This window comes from Theropithecus gelada, chromosome 15 (genome assembly GCF_003255815.1).
Source record: "Theropithecus gelada isolate Dixy chromosome 15, Tgel_1.0, whole genome shotgun sequence".
In the NCBI taxonomy this organism is placed as follows: Eukaryota; Metazoa; Chordata; class Mammalia; order Primates; family Cercopithecidae; genus Theropithecus; species Theropithecus gelada.
The window spans coordinates 1,690,859-1,708,667 of NC_037683.1; the positions used below are offsets into that span (position 1 = coordinate 1,690,859).

At 57.0% G+C, this 17,809-nt stretch overlaps 1 long non-coding RNA gene across 1 annotated transcript; it reads right to left on the reverse strand.

The window, feature by feature from the left end:
- Window positions 1-15,863: 15,863 nt before the first annotated feature.
- LOC112608426 lies at window positions 15,864-17,809 on the reverse strand. The gene is made up of 3 exons (XR_003115993.1): window positions 17,550-17,809; window positions 16,383-16,469; window positions 15,864-16,055 (listed from the first exon to the last, which is right to left on the reverse strand). It is a non-coding gene; the product is annotated as an uncharacterized LOC112608426 (long non-coding RNA).

The following is a 17,809-nucleotide window of genomic DNA, read 5'->3' on the forward strand; positions in this document are numbered from 1 at the left end:
GCCGGGGCCTGGTGTGTGGCGGAGCAGGTAGGGCAGATTTGTCCCGGGGCGGCTGCTTTGGGTAGGTTTGCTCTCTTGCACAGAGGGCATGGTCCAGGCCCTGTCGCGTGGACAGGTGGCCCCACAGCTTTCCGGGCAGGAGTCTGACACCTGCCGGCCTCACGCTTTGCGCAGCTGATCAGTCACCCGCTGTGTGTCTCACCATAGCCCCCCTGTACAGGTGAGAACATGGCACTGACTGAGGGAACAGTGTGTGGACGCAGCAGAGTCGCCTGAGAACCCAGCTCCGTGGCCCCCACGCCAGCTACCAAACCCCTCTGTGACCTGAGACACAGAAACCAGACTCAGCCCAGCAGGTGTCAGACCCTGGTCTGGTTGGTCTGCGGTGACTCCCGGCTCAGTGCAGGGCCTGCCAGGGTACAGGAGCCCTCAGGGGACTTGTTGAAGCCCAGCTCCTGCCAAGGAGGACAACTGTCTTCTTTCAGGAGTAAACAGAAACGGGGGCCTGGCCGTGGGGTCCTAGGCCCCTCTGACCTCGCCAGGAGCCTCTGAGTCTCCCGAAGCACCTGAATGCAGAAATGCCTGATGGCAGGGCAGGTGCAGCTCGGCACATGGGAGGACACCGGTCGCCGTTTCCCGAAGGAGGCAACACCCTCTCCTCAATGTGCTGTGTGGCCAGCCTGCCCCAGCTGACTCTGGACTGAGGAGGTGGGCGCGGGGACTGGGGAAGGGTCCATGCGGCAGGGGGCCCACTGCTGGGCCTAGGCAGGAGGAGGCTCCAGGCCAGAGGCCGCTAGCGGGGCAGACCCCAGCCCGGCCACCTGGGCCTGGGAGGAAAGGGGTGGATGCGGCGTCTGCTGCGACAGGCTTTGGGCCAAGGGTCTGCTCTGAGCCCCGAGGTCACCGCTGCAGCGGCTTTCTCGGGCTGGCCTGGCAGCGGGCAGGGGGCTCAGGAGAGCTCAGGAAGCTGGTGGTTCCCACAGCAGCGGCTCGGGCAGGCGGCCCGCACACCCAGCCAGCGGGCTCCGTGGGAAGCAGACCTGGAGGCCGGGGCTCTCCTCCCAGCTCTGCCCCAACCTCCTGGACAAACTTCAATGCTGTCCTTCCCCCTCAGGCCTCAGTTTCCCAGTGGTCTTGAGGGGTGGTCGCTGGGGTCAAAAGGAGGAGATGACTGATCAGTTGCCTTGTAAGCCGTGAGCCCTTAGCGGAATCACAGCAGCTCCTGTGACGGCTGGATCCAGGGCTCCGGCAATGCTGCCGGGACTTTACGTCTGTCCCAGTTTGGGCTCCCTGACCTTGATGTGGGCTCCCTCCCTGGTAATCCCTTCCCACAGGGTGGCAAAGATGGCTCAGGTCCCCCAGGTCGGCAACTCCCCTGGAAGATGGGGCCTGCACAGGTCCTAGGTCCCCCTGTTCCAGGCAGCCTGGGCCCAGAAGTCCAAACATATGGGCAGATGGTTAGGGGAACAGTGGGTCCTCAAACTACTGCTGTCCACTGAAAGTGCTGACCACAAGCCAGGCCCAGGGCCAAGCACCAAGTGTCCATTGAGCTCACTTCATCCCCTCACAGGTGCCAAAAGCAAGTCCATTTTACAGAGGGGCACCCAAGGTGCAGAGCGGAAGTGTCATCTGCCTGAGGTCGTCCAGCTTCAGGCAGAGGCCGGGTGGATATGAGGACCAAGGATCCCGGTTCCACAGGCTGAAGTTCAACTCCTGAGTTCTCCTCGGCCTTCTGCAGTGATTCCAGAGCCCTGCAGGGCAGGAAGTGAGTCCTAATACCCGTCCCAGGCCTGCCTGCCTCAGCGTCCCCTCCCGCCTTGGGGGGAAAGCTGGGGTGAGGAGGATGCAACAGGAGCACCCGTTGGACCCCAGGGAGAGCCCAAGTCCAGGGTATAAAGCACAGCGCATTTATTCCCGAGCTGGGCCTCACCTGGGGCAAATCATATTTTTACTCCAAAACAAATGCAGACTCAGTTTTTAGGATGAGCTACACACACTAGGTCTAAGATGAACAAGTCAGGAGGGTTTGGTTGCACGAGGCCAGGGTGGGCCCTCGGCAGTGCGTCTAGGTGGAGCTCTCCCGGGAGTCTTCCCTCTCAGCTGTGGGACTCGAGGCTGCCAGGAGAAGCCAGAATTGAGGGCATGCAGTCCAGGCAGGAGCACAGAAGACATGGGCCATGGGGTCCCCTCCTGCCACAGGAGCCACTGGTCTCTGGCGAGCACTGGATGGTGGTGGAGTCCCAGATAAGCTCCAGCACTGTCCAAAGAAAACAAGGCTGGGCTGGGCACGGTGGCTCACGCCTGTAATCCCAGCACTTTGGGAGGCCGTGGCGGGCAGATCACGAGGTCAGGAGATCGAGACCATCCTGGCTAACACGGTGAAACCCCGTCTCTACTAAAAAATACAAAAAATTAGCCAGCATGGTGGCGGGCGCCTGTAGTCCCAGCTACTCGAGAGGCTGAGGCAGGAGAATGGCATGAACCCGGGAGGCAGAGCTTGCAGTGAGCCGGGATCGCGCCACTGTACTCCAGACTGGGAGACAGTGAGACTCCAAAAAAAAAAAAAAAAAGAAAAGAAAAAGAAAAAGAAAACAAGACTGTCATCCAGCACATGTCCTCACTCACCCCAGCCACGGTGATCTGACCACGGCCACCACCAGACCACAGGGCCTCCCCACCATTGGGTCAAAGGCTGTTCTCAAGAGACTCAGTGACTTTTGGAGCACAGAGCTTCTTGGGTTAATCTGTCCACTTGGTTCCATCAGATGAGCTGTGCAGGGGCTCCTGGCCCACCTGGAACCCAGGGCCTTCCTGAGATGCCAAGTACCCTGGGCTGCAAAGGAGAGTTCCTGTGGCTGGAGGGCCTGGCCACTGGGAAGATGCCACAGAGCCAGTCCCAGGACGGATGCTCTGAAAGCTGACCCAGTGCTGCCTCAGAGGGGCCCCAGCTTGACTCACCACCCATGCATACACTAAGTCTATGCTGCCCCTGGCATGCTGCACCCACCCAACCCCCATCCTCTGCAGGTCCCAGTCCGGTGGGGCAATGGGCACCGAGTGAAGTTTTAAGCAAATGACTGTGGCTTCCAACTATAATGACGAGCCCAGCAGTCTGGGTGTGGGGCTTGCAGAAGGCTCCATCAGAGGATCCTGTGAGCTGAGGACAAGGATTGAGCTGGACTCCAGGACACACTTCTACCCCCAACCCCACACCTAGGAGCTCTAAAAAGTAAAGGACTGTATTAGTCCATTTATAGGTAGCTATAAAGAGCTACCTAAGGCCAGGCGCGGTGGTTCATGCCTATAATCCCAGCACTTTGTGAGGCCGAGGCAGGTGGATCACGAGGTCAGGAGTTCAAGACCAGTCCAACCAACATGGTGAAACCCTGTCTCTACTAAAAATACAAAAATTAGCTGGGCGTGGTGGCAGGCGCCTGTAATCCCAGCTACTCAGGAGGCTGAGGCAGGAAAATTGCTTGAACCTGGGAAGCGGAGGTTGCAGTGAGCTGAGATCGTGCCACTGCACTCCAGCCTGGACAACAGAGAGAGACTCTGTCTCAAAACAAAAACAAAAACAAAAACAAAAAACTACCTGAGACTAGGTAATTTATGAAGAAAAGAGGTTTAATCAACACAGTTCTGCAGGCTGTTCAGGAGGCATGGCTGAGGAGTCCTCAGGAAACTTACAATCATGGTGGAAGGCAAAGAGGAAGCCAGCACTGTTTTCACATGGCCAGAGCAGGAGAGAGAGAGTGTGAAGGGGGAAGCCCGTCCCTGTGATTCAATCACCTCCCACCAGGCCACGCCTTCAACATGTGGGGATTGCAATTTGACACGAAATTCGGGTGGCGACATAGAACCAAACCATATCATTCCAGCCCTGGCCCCTCCCAAATCTCATGTTCTTCTCACATTTCAAAACACAATCATGCCTTCTCAACAGTCCTCCAAGTCTTAACCCATTTCAGCATTAACTCAAAAGTCCAAGTCCAAAGTTTCATCTGAGACAAGACAAGTCCCTTCTGCCTATGAGCCTGTAAAATAAAAAACAAGTTACTTACTTCCAAGATACAATGGGGGTACAGGCATTGGGTAAATGCTCCCATTCCAAAAGGGAAAAATTGGCCAAAACAAAGGGGCTACAGGCCCCATACAAGTCCTGAACACAGCAGGGCAGTCATTAAACATTTTTTTTTTTTTTTTAGATGAAGTCTTGCTCTTGTCCCCCAGGCTGGAGTGCAATGGCATGATCTCGGCTCACTGCAACCTCTGTCTCCCAGGTTCAAGTGATTCTCTTGCCTCAGCCTCCTGAGTAGCTGGGATTACAGGCACCTTCCACCACACCTAGCTAATTTTTGTATTTTTAGTAGAGATGGGGTTTCACCACGTTGGCTAGGCTGGTCTCAAACTCCTGACCTCAAGTGATCTGAAGCAGTCATTGAATCTTGAAGCTCTAAAATAATCTCCTTTAACTCCATGTCTCACATCCAGGCCATACTGACTCAAGGGGTGTGCTCCCAAGGCCTTGGGCAGCTACACCCCTCTGGCTCTGCAGGATACAGCCCCCACGGCTGCTTTCACAAGTTGGCGTTGAGTACCTGTGGCTTCTCCAGGCACACAGTGCAAGATGTCAGTGGATCTACCATTCTGGGGTCTGGAGGACTGTGGCCCTCTTCTCATTGCTCCACTAGGCAGTGTCCCAGTGGGGACTTTGTATGGGGGCTCCAACCCCACATTTTCCCTCTGAACTGCTCTAGTAGAGATTCTCCATGAGGGCTCACCCCCTGCAGCAGACTTCTGCCTGGACATCCAGGCATTTCCATACATCCTCTGAAACCTAAGTGGAGGCTCCCAAACCTTAACACTTGCTTTCTGCGCATCTGTGAGCCCAACAGCACATGGAAACTGCCAAGGCTTGGGGCTTGCACCCTCTGAAGCAAAGGTCTGAGGTGTGCCTTGGCCCCTTTTAGCCATGGCTGGAGCTCAAATGGTTGGGATACAGGGTGCCATGTCTGAAGGCTGTACAAAGCAGCAGGGCCCTGGACCTGGCCCATGAAACCATTTTTCCCTCCCAGGCTTGCAGTCCTGTGATGGGAGGCGCTGCTGTGAACGTCTCTGAAATGCCCTGGAGACATTTTCCCCATTGTCTTGGTGATTAACATTTGGCTTTTCTTTGTTTATGCAAATTTCCACAGCCTTGAATTCCTCCCTAGGAAATGGCTTTTACTTTTCATTTGCATAGTCAGGCTGCAAAATTTTCAAACTTTTATGCTCTGCTTCACTTTTAAACATAAGTTCCAATTTCAGGTCATTTCCTTCTGTATGCAAATAAGCATAAGCTTTTAGAAGCAGCCAGGCCACATCTCGAATGCTTTGCTGCCCAGACATTTCTTCCACTGGATACCCTAAATCATCTCTCTCAAGTTCAAAGTTCCACAGATCCCTAGAGCAGGGGCACAGTGCTGCCTGTCTCTTTGCTGAAGCATAGCAAGAGTGACCTTTACTCCCATTCCCAATAAGTTCCTCATCTCCATGTGAGATCACCTCAGCCTGGACTTCACTGTCCATATCACTATCAGCATTTTGGTTACAACCATTCAACAAGTCTCTAGGAAGTTCCAGACTTTCCCTCATCTTCCTGTCTTCTTCTGAGCCCTTCAAACTGTCCCATCTTCTGTCCATTACCCAGTTCCCACGCTGCTTCCACAGTCTCAGGTACCTTTAGAGCAGTGCTCCTCTCCCATTACCAACTTTCTCTATTAGTCTCTTCTCACACAGCTATAAAGAACTACCTGAGGATGGGGTAATTTATGAAAGAAAGAGGTTTAATCGGCTCACAGTCCCACAAGCTGTATAGGAGGTATGGCTGAGGAGGCCTCGGGAAATCATGGCAAAAGGCAAAGGGGAAGCAGGCTCTTTCTTCACATGGCCAGAGCAGGAGAGAGAGACAACGAAGGGGGAAGTCCATCCCATGATTCAATCACCTTCCACCAGGCCCCTCCTTCCTGCGGGGATTACAATTCGACCTGAGATTTCAGTGGGGACACAGAGCCAAACCATACCAGGGAGCAAAGAGGTGCATGTTTCCTTTAAAATGCAGCCTTCTGGCCGGGCACAGTGGCTCATGCCTGTCATCCCAGCACTTTGGGAGGCCGAGACAGGTGGATCATGAGGTCAGGAGATCGAGACCATCCTGGCTAACACCGTGAAACACCGTCTCTACTAAAAATACAAAAAATTTAGCCGGGTGTGGTGGCGGAAGCCTGTAGTCCCAGCTACTCCGGAGGCTGAGGCAGGAGAATGGTGTGAACTCGGGAGGCGGAGCTTGCAGTGAGCCGACATCGCGCCACTGCACTCCAGCCTGTGCGACAGAGTGAGACTCCATCTCAAAGAAACAAAAACAAAAACAAACAAAAAAAAAAAACAGCCCTCCCTGCTACAGATTGTGGCCAATGGAATTTTCTTCTCTAAACATTTGCTTGTTTGCTTTGTTTGAATTTTTGGCATCAGGGGAAAAAAAAGCTATTTTCTTTTCTGTTTTTTTTTTTTTTTTTTTTTTTTTGAGAGGGAGTTTCACTCTGTCGCCCAGGCTAGAGTGCAGTGGCACAATCTCGCCTCACTGCAACCTCCACCTCCCAGGTTCAAGAGATTTTCCTGCCTCAGCCTCCTGAGTAGATGGGACTACAGGCTCCTGTCATCACACCCAGCTAATTTTTGTATTTTTAGTAGAGACAGGGTGTCACCATGTTGGCCAGGCTGGTCTCGAACTCCTGACCTCAGGTGATCCACCCGCCTCGGCCTCCCAAAGGCCTAGGATTACAGGCATGAGCCACCGCACCCAGCAAAAAAGCTATTTTCATGTGTATATATAAAAAAAAGTAACTAAGTGGTGCACCTGTAGTCCTAGTAACTTGGGAGGCTGAGGCAGGAGGATTGTTTGAGCCCAGGAATTCAAGTTCAACCTGGGTAACATAGTGAGACCCCGTCTCTAAAAAAACAATAAGTGACACTGATAAATAAAACGTTTGTTCTTCCTAACCTGGCCTTGAGGTGAAAAAAATGTTGCTCCCCATGAAACCGGATGGAAGAATGGAGATTGGGGAGGCCCAGGCCACCCCCAACCTACTGACCACAGCTGTGGCCCCAGTCCTGGGGTTCTCTGCCTTGGTTTCCCCACTTGGGAAGCTTAGAGGCTGCCCCAGCTCAGCTGTGACCAAGAGGATGGTGTCCCCCATCAGCAGGCTATGCCCCCGCCTGGGTCTTCTCTGTGTCTCTCCCCTCAGCTGCTCTCCACCCCTACCCGGGGCCCTCTCCCCTTGCCCTGCAGGGCCAGGGCTCTCTCGGGGATGGCCTTCTTGCAGCTGCCAGGTCCCAGCAGGGGTTCCCTGCCCAGGAGGGGCCATTCCACGGGAGGCGTCAGTGGTGGAAAGGCCATTTCTTGGACTCCGGGCTCCAAGGAGCTGGGGCTCATGCTGCGTGTGTGGGTGGGAAGGCTGCCTCCAAAGGCCGTGTCAATCGAGAGAGACGCTTGTGGGTCCTGCCTTCTCCAGGGAGCCTCTTGAGGACACAGGCCGAGTCTGCTTCATCCTGGGGCCTGGCTGGGACTGCCGTGTGTAGCAGTGTGACGGGCTGGTGGGTCACTTTGGGGAGATGGACCTGGGCTCCTCCCCTCTGTCTGATGAGGGAGCTCCACACCTGAGGCCTGTCCTTCAGGCTCTGGGTGGGGGCGGGGTTCCGTCAGGAGGCTGTGGACTGTGTGGGAGGAAGGGTCCAGAAATCCAATCCCATCACTGCTAAGTCCTGTTGCTATCCTGCTGGGCCTGCCGCAGACGGGGCCACCCTGCCACCCGCGGATCCCCCGGCACAGCCCTGCTAGGATCCTTTCTAAGAGGATGAAAGGGGGTCTCAGAGGGTGTGGCCACTGGCCAAGGCCCACGCAAGAGGATGCTGGACCATCCCAGCTCCTTTGAACTGGACGCTCTGGGGCCACCTCCCTGTTAGGAATGAAAATGCTGCCCTTCGCGGTGGCTCAAGCCTGTAATCCCAGCACTTTGGGAGGCCAAGACGGGCAGATCACAAGGTCAGGAGATCGAGACCATCCTGGCTAACACGGTGAAACCCCGTCTCTACTAAAAAAGTACAAAAAACTAGCCGGGCGAGGTGGCGGGAGCCTGTAGTCCCAGCTACTCGGGAGGCTGAGGCAGGAGAATGGCGTGAACCCGGGAGGCGGAGCTTCCAGTGAGCTGAGATCCGGCCACTGCACTCCAGCCTGGGCAACAGAGCGAGACTCCGTCTCAAAAAAAAAAAAAAAAAGAAAAGAAAAAAAAAAAGAAAATGCCGCCCTTTGTGTGACAAGATGAGCCAACTGCTTCCGCCAAGGGCTCAGGCACGGCGTCTAGGGGATTCGCACGCATCTGCGTGGGGCTCGGTTTCTCACAGTGGACTCCCAGTCGCTGGGTTAGGAAACTGAGTCTGTGCGGGACAAGCTCTGTGGGACGGTGCCGTGGCCGGGATCCAGGCGGCTGGCTGTCCACCACCCTCCCCAACCCTCTGTCTGCTCGCCGGAATGTGGCCCTTCCTGGGGGAGCCAGTGACTGCCCAGCCCAAGAGCCTGGAGCTCCGGCCCTCGCAGGGCAGCTCACACTCTTGCAGGCTCCGAGGAGCTTTTTGGCGACCCTGTCACTCATCCATCCAGGTTCAAGTTAACATTGGTGACAATTCACCGTCATTCTGTGTCTCATTTGCAAGCTGAAGATCACGCTACTGTCTTTGCCTCCAGTCATAATGCACTCCGAGCTGGGTGCAGTGGCTCACACCTGAAATCCCAGCACTTTGGGAGGCCGAGGCAGGCAGATCACTTGAGGTCAGGAGTTTGAGACCAGTTTGGCCAACATGGTGAAACTCCATCTCTACTAAAAACACAAAAATTAGCCAGGCTTGGTGGTGTGCACCTGTAATCCCAGCTACTTGGGAGGCTGAGCCAGGAGAATCACTTGAGCCGAGGAGGTGGAGGTTGCAGTGAACCAAGATCGTGCCACTGTACTCCAGCCTGGGCAACAAGAGTGAAATTCCGTCTCAAAAAAAAAGAAAAAAGAAAAGAAAAAGAAAACAAAGCACTCCCATAGAGAGAATCTGGCGGGTTCTGCTGCTGTCCTGAGTCACGCTGAGAATGCAAGGGTGTAGGTGTCAGCCCCAGGGGATGCTGGGCCTGACGCAGGCTGGCTTCCAAGGAGCCTCGTCCATGAGGATTCAAGACAGCAAACATTGATTTCATATTCTTTTTCTTTTTTTTCTGAGACGAAGTCTCGCTCTGTCGCCCAGGCTGGAGTGCAGTGGCGTGATCTCCGCTCACTGCAAGCTCCGCCTCCCAGGTTCACACCGTTCTCCTGCCTCAGCCTCCCGAGTAGCTGGGACTACAGGCGCCCACCACCTTGCCCGGCTAATATTTTGTATTTTTAGTAGAGACGGGGTTTCACCGTGTTAGCCAGGATGGTCCCAGTCTCCCGACCTCATGATCCGTCTGCCTCAGCCTCCCAAAATGCTGGGATTACAGGCGTCAGCCTGCGCGCCCGGCCTGATTTCATATTCTAAGGAAAAGGCAGTGCAGCTCCTTTGGGAAGCTCGGCCTCCTGGCCTGCTACGCCTCAGCCCGACCCCAGACACAGCCAACAGGGCTGACGTCCTCGGGAAGACGCTGTGACCTCAGACAGGCCTCGGGTTTCACCTGAATCCCAGGGGCTGGGACCTGCCCTTGTTTAGTTTCCACGTGGAAACCAATTTGGGACGTTTGTGACCCAGAGCAACCCTTTCAGTGGTCTTGTCCTTTCCTTGGAGAAGGGGCTGGGACCAAGAAGGCTGGACTCGTGAGGCGTCCCAGGGTGCAGCCGGGCCCTCGTGTTTCTCCGTGCGTTTTCCAGAAAGCCTCCGTCCCTGCCTCAATTATGGTTTGGCTCTGTCGCTATTCCGGGTTTCACTGCTGTCATATTTGAGCAGAGCTTTTGCCCCGACCAGGGATGAGAACGTTGTCTGCCAGCCTCCTCTGTAGCCTGAGAGGCCACGGGCAGGCAGAGGGGGAAGGTGGAGTCCTCCAGCCAGGGGAAGCGCCAGGCCAGGCAGCCTCTGCTGTGTAATCTGACAGGCGTAAGGCCGTTCATTATGTGGTTTCACCTGCCGTGGCCACCGCCAGCAAGTGTGTGCGGAGGCCGGTGCCTGGCGAGCCTCGGGGAAGCTGCCGAGTCCCTCACTTCCCCCAGTCAATCCCCGCAGCCTTGCGCAAAGCTTGGTTAATTCAAAAACTGTCTTTGTCTGCATTAAAACACCTTTATCCCTGGTATTAATGTCCTGGCCAGAACAAATTACCATAAATTTGGTGGCTTCAAACCGCAGAAATGTGTGCTGTCTCAGTTCCGAAGGCCAGTTATCCAAAATCTGGGTGTCACAGGACCAGTCCCCCTCCCAAGGCTCTAGGGAGGATCCCTTCCTCCTCCTCCAGCTTCTGCTGCGCGTGGGCAACCCCTGCGCTTCCTGGCTTGGGGCTGCACGTCTCCAGCCTCTGCCTGTCTCCACAGTGCCTTCTCCCCAAACCTCCCTCTCCTGCTAAGGGTCCCAGTCACTGGATTAGGGCAGGCCCCATTCTAGCGTGGCCCTGTCTTAAGTCGACGACATCTGACATCTGCAAAGACCTATCTCTCCAAAACAAGTCCCGCTCACAGGTTCTGGGGGGATCCAGCGTGTCTTTTGGGGGAACCCACGGCCCCTCATGAGTGACGAGTGACAGACCTGGAGCCCATTCCTGGGGGTGGAGGGAAGCACAGGGGAGAAGGAGAAGGGCGTGGATGGGGCTGGGCTTGCCCCATCGTTGGAGGGACTGGCACACAAGCCTGGCCCAGGCTGGAGGCACCAGCGAGCACTGGCTGTTGTCAATCCTGGGCCCCAGGGTTGGTCCACAGGGCCAGGACGGCCAGGGTCAGGGTGTGATCAGAGTCACTTGGCTGAAATGTTCTTCCCCAGATGCCTGCATGCAGGGGGCTCACTGTTCACATCTCCCTCCTTCCACAAGGGCCTCCTTCCTGGCCACTGTCCCCCAGACCCTGCGCTGCAGGGAAGGGGCTCCGTGAATATACTCTCAGTCCAGGGGAAGCCCTCCTACCCCTACCAGGTGCACATCCTGCTGCCGTTTGGATCTTGTCAAAACCTAAGTCAGTCATCTGTGCCCAGCGTGAGGGCGGCTGGGTCTGCAGTCCAGGCTCAGTCAACGGGAGAGGCAGGGCCCAGGGGGCCTCTTCTCACAGCACCAGGTCTGTTCCTGCCGACCAACAGGCAGACAGATGACAGACAGACGACAGAGAGGCCGGTGCGGCCTGTCCAGAGCTGCTGCGCTCAGCACACCTCAGTCAGGGTCCCCGGGCCCCGTCGGTCCTCCGCAGCAGCCTTGGAAGAACGGGGCCCCACACAGCCCTCTCCCCAGCCATTCTCTTTCTGGCTCACAGAGCTCCCAGGCTCTAGGGGCCGCAGCTGGGGGGTGCTCCATGCAGTCAGCATCTGCGTTCCTTCACTTTTCTTCCCTTGAATGAATTCCAAGCCCCACTGTTCTAAGGAGGACCAGACGTTACTTCAACCGCACTCAGGACCCCCAGCTTTGGGGAAAGGAGGATAGACCCCCCCATGAGTGAGGGCTGCCGGCAGGGCGGGGAGAGAGGTGGCTGGTGTCAGATTCATTGCAGTGGCCCACCTCCCCCCGCCACCCCCCCCAAGAGGGGCTCCCAGGAACGGAGGGACTCTCCAGCCAGCCCCACGTCACCAAGGAGCAGTGGCAGAAGTGAGCCTCCCAACACGGACACTCATCCTCGCCAGAAGAGTCCTGGGCTCATCACCCCTTCCCAGCCCGGACCTCAGTCGATGGCAACCCAAGAGTGAAGAAACCTAGACATTCTCTGAGGCCCTCCCAGAGACCCTTCAAGACCGAAAGGCTGGCCGGGTGCGGTGGCTCACACCTGTAGTCCCAACACTTCGGGAGGCCGAGGCGGGCAGATCACCCGAGGTCAGGAGTTCGAGACCAGCCTGACCAATATGGTGAAACCCGATCTCTACTAAAAATACAAAAATTAACTGGCGCGGTGGCGCACAACTGTAATCCCAGCTATTTGGAGGCTGAGACAGGAGAATCGCTTGAACCTGGGAGGTGGAGGTTGCAGTGAGCCGAGATCATGCCATTGCACTCTAACCTGGGCTACAGAGTGAGACTCCATCTGAAAAAAAAAAAAAAAAAGACCGAAAGGCTACGAGATGCACCCAGTAGGTGGGTGCTCAGTGTCCCAGATACGTTCGCCACCCCTGGGGCAGGCTCTGAATTTGAGTCCCTGAAGGTGGGTCTGTGCAGCATCCCCAGCAAGGAGGGGAGGGGGCCCTGGGGTCCCCCTGTCTGCTCCACCACTGCAAGCCCCTGGGAACAGGCAATGCCATCCCACGGCAGCCTCTGGCCTTCACTTGCTACAAGTGAGTTTATCCCCCTCTCCATCCTAGAGATAGTCGGTCTGATTTATGTTGTGCAAAGGCCCTCAAGTGACTGGCGTATCCCTCGGAGACAGGCTCCGGGAGGCGCTGGGAATCCACACTTCCAGCTGGGGCCACGCAGTCCCAGCCACATTAAACGCTCAGACTTTTCTTGCTGATTTTTGAAAATTATTGCACCAAATGTTTACCAGTGAAATGCTGATCGTGATGATAAGAAGGCTGGGGAGGCCAAGAAAAAAGGGAAGAGAGAGTGCAGCTGCACACCCTTCTCCGGGTCCCAGAAGCACCGCTCTCCTGCGTGTTCAACTGGCATTTGCCACCAACATGCCTGTTTTTATTTAAATGGCCCAGGGCAAGGCTCTGACTAAACTAACATTCCCACGCCAACACTCAGCAGCGCCTCTGGTTTTTGGCAATTTTTTTCCTTAGCTGTCAAAGTAAAAATATAGAAGAGTCCTGGTCTTACTTAAGGCTTAGGGCTTTTTCCCTTCCCCCTGGAGACCCGAAAATAGCTCACAGATGTGCGGTACCTGCTAACGTTCGTGCTCTGTGTTACTTCACGAATAGAACTCCCCGTGCTCTCTGTAACCCAAATCCCAATTTCCAGGCCCATGTTCATTTGCAGAGGGGTCCGTGGGGGTCTGTGGGGGGAAGTGTGGGGGGACGGAAGTTCTCAGCTTGTTTAAATGTGTCTGGAGCAGATGGGAGGAAACTCCGGCCGCCTGAGAAACTCTCGTCTCAGGCAGGAGCTTCTCCATCACCCCAGCAGTGAGGCCAAGGATGGCCCAGGCTCCACTCAGGGGACCAGGCACAGGCTGGGTGGGGTGGGGGGTGTGGTCAAAGTCCTTCGGGGGCTCCTGGCTCTGCTGGTGGCTCCGTCGGGACAAATGATTCTGCTTTGGGACACCAACATCGTCCTTCTAAGATTAAAATAAACTTTTTTTTAAAGGGGGGTTTCCAGCTATTTTTACCCCCGTAAAGGAAGAAAGGCAAAGACGGAGGAAGATGAAAGGAAGGAAAGAAGAGAGGGAGAGAGGGAGGGAAGAAAGAGAAATAAAGCAAAGAGAAAAAGAGGGGGACCGAGAAAGGGGGAAGGAGGAAGGAAGGAAAGGGAGGGGGAGGGGCCACCCGGTCCGGCTTTCCCAGTGACTCAGCCCTCGGAGGCTCGGGGTTTGTACCAGAGCCCAAGGGGTGGAGCCTCGAAGTTTCGTCCCCCGGGGCTCTTACTTTTTGGAGAAAGTTCTGAGGTGAGGGGGGCATGGGCCAGGCAGCGTGGAAGTCTCCCCCACAGGCTCTGCAGGGGTCCCTGGGACTGAGTAATTTGGGATCATGGGGGCCTGGGGGTAGTGAGGGGATATGCGGGGTGCAGATGGACCTGGTGGCCAAGCTCTGCCACCCCATTCAGAGCCTCAGTGCCCCCATCCAAGAACCAGACATCGTGACAGCCTCCCTGTCTGGTCCAGCCCCCCACGGGCCCTGCCTGGAGGTTCCAGCCCCGGTGCTAAGCGTCCTCGGTGCCCACCTTCCTGATGTCTCTCCTCCCGGAAACCCCCTGATTTGGGCAGGCCTGGCCAACTTCCCAGTGCATGCACCCCCCAAATGGCATGCCAACCAGGGTCCCCAGCCGTCTCCCTGGGACTCCCTGGAAGCCGCAGAAATGGGCCATTGGCCCCCGAGTGACCCACACCCAGCCCAGGCTCCACCCAGGCCCCGTGGGCTGCTGAGGGGACCTGGGGTCCTGGAAAGGTCTGAGTGGGCTCCCCACTTCTCAGGGCTGGGAGACCATACCCAGACCCATCTACTGTCTTTCCCACTGAGGTCTGTGCTCTGAGCAGTCTAGGAGCTTCCAGAGACAGGCAGGTGGGTCTGAGCTCTGAGTCACATGCAAAGGACGGGCAGGTGGCCTCCACCTGAGATCTGTGCTGCACCAGCCACCCCCTGGCCCAGCTCTAGAACAATGCCAGGTCTGCTCCATGGTCAATCCTACAGCCCTCGAGGCCCACACCAGCTGGGGCCTTCTCCGCTCACCTGCTCAGGAGGTTCAGTGCCTGCCTGGGGACTTGCCCGGGCAACTCACTGCCTCAGCCTCTGTGCAGAGGGGAACAGCAGGGCCTGCCTCTCGGATGCTGACCCTACCCCAGGCCTCAGGGGTAGCAAGGGGGGCAGTTTCTGCGTGGGGACCGCTGGAGACACCGAGCAGACAGGGCCCCGAGCAGAGTCCTGGCCACAGCTGGGGGCCACTGTTCTTGCAACTGGGTCCAGGGAGGGCTCCAGATGCCAACAGGAGGGCCGGTCACAGTGGCAGGCTTGCATGGACAGCCAGTTGACTTGGTACCACGCAAGCCGCTGCTGGGCCTTCGCCCACATGCCTTCAGCTTCTTGCAGTCAGGTCAGTCAGCAAATCTTCCGGATCCTCTGGTGTGGGTCCTGGGTCCTGGGTCCTGGCAGGGATGGGTTCTGCCTCATACACAGAGAGTGGGTCAGGAAAGCTTCGTGTTCCGGGGCGCTCAGACGGCCGAGAGCCTCTGGGATGGCTGAGGAGTCTCAGGGACACGTGGGGAAGAGACTGCTTCGGCAGAGGACAAGGCCTGCGACAGCAGAGCAGGGAAGTCCACGGCACAGACCGAGAGGTGCAGGGTGTGAGGGACCCCTGTGAGGGCCAGGGTGAGATGCCCAGCACCTGCGGGCACCCCTGGGCCTGGGTGACGGTGGCTGTCTGCATGCAGCAGGGGCAGCAGATTCCAGACCCCAGCCGCCTCGAACAAGGGCCAGCCCAAATCCATCCTAGAGGAAGGACAGCCAGGTGCGTCACAGAGGACCGCCCAGCACAGGTGACCAGGTTGCAAGCCAGACATGAAACCACATCTGAAAAAATGCCCAACCTCGAGGAAGTGTCCCAAGTTGTTTTTTTTTTTTTTTTTTTTNCTAGAGGAAGGACAGCCAGGTGCGTCACAGAGGACCGCCCAGCACAGGTGACCAGGTTGCAAGCCAGACATGAAACCACATCTGAAAAAATGCCCAACCTCGAGGAAGTGTCCCAAGTTGTTTTTTTTTTTTTTTTTTTTGAGACGGAGTCTCCCTCTGTCGCCCAGGCTGGAGTGCAGTGGCCGGATCTCAGCTCACTGAAAGCTCTGCCTCCCGGGTTTACGCCATTCTCCTGCCTCAGCCTCCCGAGTAGCTGGGACTACAGGCGCCCGCCACCTCGCCTGGCTAGTTTTTTGTACTTTTTTTTTAGTAGAGATGGGGTTTCACCGTGTTAGTCAGGATGGTCTCGATCTCCTGACCTCGTGATCCGCCTGTCTCGGCCTCCCAAAGTGCTGGGATTATAGGCTTGAGCCACTGCGCCTGGCCCCAAGTTCTTTTTAAGTGGATAAAGGCAGATGGGACTTTCAAAATCACTTGGTGCAGCAGAGCCTGAGGCCTGGCAGCCCTCGAAGGCCCCACGGTGCGCCCGATGGTCAGGGGCTGCAGTGGATGGGGACATGGAGGCTGCGTAGGAGGGACCCTGGAGGCCAGACACCCTGGAGGCCTCTGGGCTTGAGCTTCGCATGCAGGTCAGATGTCTTTTACAGTCAGCTTCAAGAGGTGAAGGAGCCCTACCCCTAGGTGGTCTGGAACGTTCCCATAGCTGCCTGGTGGTGGCCCCCACCCAGGACCCGGGAGGGTACCCGCCACGGGAAGTCCCCACACTTAGCCCCGCTTCAGAGCCCCCATACCCCCTGCTCTCAGTCCCAGGGGCCACTCCAACGTGGCCACGCCAAGTGATGGTCCCTGCTCCAAGTCCAGCCTGCTGCCTTGCACAGTGAACAGACCGTGAGTGTGGGGGAGGGGAGGAGTGTCCCCCAACACCTCCTGGGGGTCCCACTTACCCTACTGGATGACAGCAGCTGAGGACCAAGGCTTGGCTGGGCCTTGAGCTGGCATCCTCATGATGTCTCTGAGCCTCAGCTTCCCTCCTGAAAAATGGGGAGCATCGCGCTCCCTGCCCCCCAGCGCCACAGGGTCATGGGGGCAGCAAGAGGCAAGATGGATTCCTGCAGAAAGGAAAGGGGCCTTGGACTCAGAACTGGGAGTCTCAGCTCTGGTCACTCCTTAGAATCAACCGCAGAGCTTTCAACACAGGCAGCCCTCAAATACACCCACCCACCGGGTCACTGCTGACCCCCCCACTCAGACCACATCTCTCTGGGGCCGGAGCCAGCCCTGGGGTGTTTTAAGGTCACCTGGGTCTCCGTGCTGCACAGCACCTGGGGCCAAACGGGCGGCAGGAGCTCCGTCGCTGTCCCCGTGTGCTGACCAGCTGTGCTTTCGCCTCTCCACACACTTGGGGTCTGCTCTGCTCTCGAAAGCCCCCACAGCAGCCGCAAAGGAGGGGCCTGGTTGGGCCAATGTCAGCAGGGCCTCCTTAGCCCACCCTGACAATGGTACCCCCATTTCTCTGGCAGCAAACGAGGGGGAACTGACCCAGTTCAGTCTCTTGGGGTGCAACGCCTAGGCCGCTCTCCCCTCCGCACCTGCACGTGGCCTCTGAAGAAGAGGGGGCTGCGGGACACGTCTGCCTCTCCCCTCTGCAAACCCGGCTCTGCGGCCCCATCTCCTCTGCTTCCAGGCTCCTTGGCCAGCTTGGGAACAGCCCCTTCATTCAGGGTACCCCTGCCCTCAGGGGTATCCCGGGAACCTTGTCCCAGCTCCCACCACAAGCTGGGACAGGAAGCCCAAAGTGACTCCCACGGGGGAGGCCTGGCAGCACTGCACCCCAATTCGGCTTCTTGGGGTCCTAGCCCCCACCTTCTGATTGGGTTTCTGGCATGGCTGGGGTGCCCTGCACACAACCTGCTTTCTTTTGTTTCTCTTTAGCCCCTGCAATGCCCGCTGCCCGGTGCTGCCCCCCTGACCTGCAGGAGAAGGTCTCCAGGCCCCAGGGCAGCAGATACACTCCTGCTGGGTAGGACCCCTGCCTTCCCCCACTGCCCACACCCACTGGCCTGAAAAAGAGGAATGGGGAGCCCGGACAACTTGTGAATGAAGCTTCTCACCTACTTGCCAGGGGCCCACCCCCTTCCCAGGCTGGTGGGGAGGGGAGGCCCATCCCCCTCATCCCTTGCTTCTCCTCAGCCCCAGCTGTCCATGGGGTACTCCCCGCTGTGGGTGGTGCAGGCGCTGGGAGCTGGGAGGCTGAGGCCTGTGCTTCCCTCAGGTCTGTGCACCCGGCTGCACCATCTGTAACATGGGCTTATGAATGTGCCTGGCTGCTGGGCGGCCTGACGGGTGGACATCGAATGGGCCACTCTCTTCT